This window comes from Gracilinanus agilis, chromosome 1, assembly GCF_016433145.1.
Source record: "Gracilinanus agilis isolate LMUSP501 chromosome 1, AgileGrace, whole genome shotgun sequence".
In the NCBI taxonomy this organism is placed as follows: domain Eukaryota; kingdom Metazoa; phylum Chordata; class Mammalia; order Didelphimorphia; family Didelphidae; genus Gracilinanus; species Gracilinanus agilis.
In genome coordinates, this window is record NC_058130.1 from 795,041,330 (window position 1) to 795,047,329 (window position 6,000).

Here is a 6,000-nt window from a genome sequence, read left to right on the forward strand (position 1 = left end):
TTGACACCAGCACACTCTTTTATTTGAACAATTATTGTCGTATTGAATTCCAAGCTTCCAAATAATTCCACATTCTCAATAGCATGTGTTTTCTTTCTTATTCCCAACCACCTCAAACCTTCCACCGAAGGTCCTACTAAATATTTGATCCATCTTTCCTGCTGCCTAATTACCAAACTTCCTTCCTTTTCAACTTTGTCCCTTTTTACTCTTTTCATATTCTAGCAATCTGGGACCTACTTTTATCCAGATGAAACTCCTTCCTTCATCACTCTTTTCAATATTGGTTATAATTTCTGTCATGCTCTGCCATTCCCCAATTCATTTTTTGGAGTGGATCATTCAAAATATTTTTTCCTTCCTATTGCTGCTTCAAGTTTTTCTGCCAACACTGATCATTTAGCAATCTTTCTCTCTTTGATGTTTGTGCTGTCCAAAATCAGTCAGCCCACCCAGATTTTTCTGGCTTCTATATGTTATCCTCAAGTTGAACATTTTCTCTCCTTCAAAACTGACTCCAGTACCTGATACAGTTTTCCTTTGCATCTCAAATCCTGTTTTTTGCTTTTAGGATACCCTTCAATGTCATAACTTCCCAATTCCTCAATTCACATAATTTATTCCTCAACTCCACCGCACTTTTAAGAAGAGACAGTTATTTTCATTGGTCTTGCAAATACCCACAGGTATTCCACTCATATTTATCCACTCATATACAGTTCTTTAAACTGAATGTAATCTTTATTTCTAGATATCAGAAAATTTATTTTTCATATTTTAAATCTTATTTTTAGTTCCAGATTCCTTTCCACCCTTTAACCTAACAAGTGAATCATATTGTCATTTTAACTATATTCCACCCTCAGCAAGAAAGATAATTAGAAAAATGCCTCTTTCATTATGCATTTAGAGTCCATCAGTTGTGTATCTGGAGGTGGGAAACCTTTTTCATCATGTCTTTAATGTGTTGAATTATTGCATTGATCAGTTATTAAGTCTTTCATAGTTGATTATGTTCCTAATATTGTTGCTTCTGTGTACATTGTTTTCCTGGTTCTTCTCACTTTACTTTGCATCTGTTTGTATGTCTTTCTATACTGTCATCATTTCTTACTCAATAGTATTCCTTCACACTCACATGCTGTAATAAAGTTTAGACATTTTCTCAATATATTGACAACCTCTCCATTTCAGATTCTTTGCCACTTCAAAAGGACTGATTTAAATATTTTGTATATATGAATTTTTTCTTTTGTGAAAAATTAATATTGAACTGTAGTATTTTTTATATGAAACACTTCTTAAGACTTAGTTTTAGAAGATCATCCAACTTCTAAATTAAAGTTATTTACTTCCAGATCTCAGAGCATCTCAGTAGGATGGTTTTTCAGGCAGAGTATGGACCTTCTTTTTGTTCATGTGTAAATAAAAACTCTTTCAGGTAAGGGAAGTCAATGAGTTTTATCTACCATGTCCTCAGCAGCTATATTGGCCCTGACTCATGGCAGAATGTGTTAGTGTCTTTCGGGTCTCCACAAGGACATCCCACTTACCCTGGTAGTGTAAAGAAGGAGCAGTTGAGGACTTTGAGTACACTTCCTCAGTGACTATTTACTGAGCAGAAATGTCTTTGGATGTCTAGGGGTGGTCCTGAGTTATGAAGTCTCAAGGGTAAATTTTGGGCTGTAGCACAAGAACTCCCTCCCTTTTGTCCTGCTCACACATGTTGACATCTTTTTGAATTATGGAGGGAATTAACTGGCTAGTTTACATTTTCTTGATTAAAAAACTAACTTAAAAATTAAAAAATACACTATCTCAAGAATTCAATCATTACCCTTTGATTTGCAGTGTATGTATATGTATACATACATATTAGCAATGTTTCTGAGCAAAGGCATTGTTTTATATACCTTTGGGCTGTGTTTCAAATTGCATTCCAAAATGGTTGGACCAGTTCCCAATTTCACCAACAATCCATTAATGTCCCTATTTTCCCACATTATCTCTAGCACTTGCCCTTATTTTCAGTCATTTTGTAATGTTTGGTTTTATCTGGCTTTATTGTGACATATGACCAGATGTCTGCAAGTTTCCACCCAGTTCAAAACCTCCAACCCCTGACTATTGACACTGATAGGATTTTAAAGGCTAAAAGATAAACTTAGAGAGTAGGGGTCATAACTTGCAGGAATCACTTTTGTCTTGAGGAGTAGTGACTTACATGTCATGGAAAGGCCAGAACATACCCCTTGGGAGTCCCTTTGGTCCCTGTAGCCTTTTTCATAAATTATTTTGATATAAAGTACATTATAAAATAGATTCAGACACCTAGAATTAATATGGTAACTCACTCCTAATTAATATGGTAACATGCATAATAAAAATTACTATACCAATCCACCCACATGAAATTATAACTCAGGTATTACAGGATGACTACATTCTTAATCTGGTCCTATTCACTGACATTTGCCTAGGATTAAATTCTTGTACTGTTACATTTTTTGACTGATGAAGCTATTTCTTATTGATTTTGGGGTCCCAGTTCCTACACTATCAACTTAATCTGCACATTTCATCTTTAACCCCAGATTGTCCATGTGATTGTCTGGTCTTTTGGAAACATCATTTCTTGGACATTGTGGAATAGGTCTCATTCTTTTGGAAACTCTGAAGGAGACTCTCCTACAGAAGACTGCTTCTCTGGTTCTATGTTATTGTAGATTCTTTGATGTTCCTGTTATGATGTTTTTGCAAAACAGATCTCCATACCATTTATTACACCCTACTAAACACCTCACTTTTTCAATAACTAGTCCATGTGGTACAAAATCAGCTCAAATATTGTGGTTTTAATTTATTAACAATAGAGCTTTAAGGACAACATTGAAAAAGGAAGCCTCCATTCACTTGAAAATTCAGAGGATTTAGGTTTTTAATACCCCTTGCTATTTCTATCTTTGTCTAAATCATGTGCCTGACAGAGACACTGTAAACAAAAGATTAAAGAAAAATTCTTAAATATCATATAAGATTCTATTTTGTAAAATGAGCCTTTGTGGTTAAAGATTCAGTATTTACCATGACAAATATGCAATTTTAGTTTGAGTGCTTTTCTAAATTCGAATTGGCTCTATTATTATTTAGCTTCCAATTATGTAAATTAGCAAGTTATTATGTTGATGTATTTAAGAATTTCAAATGAAACTAAAAAATAAAAAACAAACAAACTAAATATTTTAAAGTTTTACAGCAAGCAGAACTCTGAAAACATTTTAAATTAGATGTAAAATGGACTCACGTTGTTTTCTTAAAAATTTTAACTCCACTTATTTAAAACTCCAGTTAATTCTAATTCCTTATTAGATGTAGAGAATGATTAAGTTCTAATCTTTACATCAAAATGCAGGTAACAGCAGTCTTTGTATGTAGAGGATGTCTATTCCCTGACTACATTTACTAAAAAGTTGCTCATTTCAAATTATACTAAGTAATTCAAAATTGTCTATAGGAAACTGTGTATGTCAAGTGAGTACATAAAATGTATAAAAAGTATATAAAATGTATGTATTTCAGGACTTATTGTATACACTGGTGGATGTTAATCCAGAATTAAATGATAAACCTAAATAAAATTGGATTTCTCTTGGAGGTAACACCAGGTAGTTCATAAATTACTCTCCTATAAGATGATTGATTGCATTGAAATTGTTTTTGCCTAAAATAAAATGGATGTTTCTGTTTTTATCTTTGCTAATTAAAAGATTTGTATATCAGTACCACAAACTTCCACACTACTGTCTAATTATTCAATATATATCATTCAGAGATATTTCAGAGACTTTATCCTCTATAAAAATGTATAATTGTTAGCAGGTTGATGTGCTTAATGGCTTTAGTATATGGGAATGACTATATTCTTATATTGAGTCCCGTAGACTCTCAGCCTAACTGCCTTCTCTAAAAGTGTTTAATCTTGTCTATTCACATCAAACTCGGCCTCTGGCACCATCTGGCCGCTCCAGGATTCTGCAGGCACCAGCTGACTTGGGGACAGACAAACTCCTCCATGGGGGCTCCTGTCCAGTGGTCTTTGTTGATACCAGGGACAGAGATTCAGCAACATGTTTTTCCACTTGTGTTTTTGCCTTGGATGTAGGGACACAGCTGCAGATGCCCGAGGCAGGATGGTCCCCAGAACTTCTTGTGGGCCTCCAGGTCTCTGTGGACTCTGATAATCACCATTATCAGTGACTAAGCACAAAGGGCACTGAGAGATGGAGCACAGCTGAAGGGCCAGGGAAGCCTTATAATCACCCCAGTTGGTCTAATGTCGGCCCTTGTTCTTGACATGGGCACAGCTTACATCCCTCTGTGTTTCCTCAGGTGTGTAGGGAGAACTGGAACCAGGACCTCTGCACTAGAACTGGACATTCCAGCTCCAGGAGTTTTCTCAGCATACCAAGAATCAAAGAGTTGCTAGTGCTCTAATTTTGGCAGTTCCTTGACTCTTCTCAGGCTTTAGCTTATATCCAGGGATATGTTGCCTTTAAATCAGAGAAAGATATTTCTTTTGTTTTCTGTCCTGCTCCTGCCACTACTCTTGAACCTTCCAGCCTCTGAGAACAGGACAGGGAAGCCCCCCTGCTTCTCCCAAATCAGCCCCAGCCTTGTCCAAAATGGGGATCTCATGATTGGGACTTTTCTCTCCATGTATTCATTTGAAGTGAGCAGCGTCACAGGAGCAGAATTCTTTAGAAATAAACCTGATGAGGACTGTAGGGAATATAAGTAAGTGTCTGTCTGGCAGTGCCTCAGAGAGGGCTGATGACTGCAAAGGTCTTTATGGCAGGGGCAGGAGGACAGCCTTGCCTGCTGATCTAAGGTCTCTTGTACCCTCTCTTCTCTGACTCTTGTTGCTGATTTTCTGTTTCCATCCACCTGATTTTCTTTCAAAGCTAAAGAGGAAAAGAATTTTGAATTGTTAATCACACAGTCTTCTAACAGGAGAACTGGGAGGCACAGCACCACTGGACAGACCTAAAAAGGAGGTAGACAGGAAATGAGAGCAAAGAAGATATTTGAAGGTTTAGGGAGATGCTAAAGAAAATGCAGGGAGGCAGGGAGGATGGACATGGATTTGTGGTCCTGGATGGAGTTAGATGTCTGAGCTGGGTGAAGAGGGGTAGAATTATATAGTAGCATTAGCTGGGACACCAGCATTGGTCTTTGGGGACAGGTACCCTGGGAGGTCATACATGGGGTGTGGGCCAAGGTTTGGGATCAATGCTGAATATGGCTTGATGAAAATGACCAAAATTGTGAATGAATTGATGTCTGAATAGACTCCAGAAGGGAACATGGCTTTTGGCCATCACTTCAGGTCATGCTCTTATAGGATAACTGCAACTTTTGCTTATTTTTTAAAAACTTCCTAGAAGTTCTTTATTTCATAGGGAAGGAAACTATATTCCTTACACGTAATGTCACAGTGAGGATTTGTTCTGAGAATGAATTAGATTAGGTTACTTCTAGGCTGCTTTCTAAATCTCAAACTCTGTGATTCCCAAATGATAGGGGTTCATTATATATTGAATGAATGAATGGACGAATGAATAACTCTGGGAGGCAGAGCCATACTAGAATTCAAAGTGAATATCCTCAACATTCACGGAATCAAAAGAGAGGAACAGTATAGGAACAATGGAAGCTGTTATTAATACACTTCCAAAGAATTAGAGTCCTTAGGTTTGACACTCATGTGGCTGAACATCCTTCTTTCTTAAATGAATTCATTTTCCAAGTTTTTTTTAAACCCTCATCTTCCATCTTGGAGTCAATACTGTGTATTGGCACCAGTGCAGAAGAGTGGTAAGGGTAGGATGGGGGTCAAGTGACTTGCCCAGGGTCACATAGCTGGAAAGTGTCTGAGGTCAGATCTGAACCTAGGACCTCCCCCTGGCTCTCAATCCACTGAGTTACCCAGCTGCCCCCAAT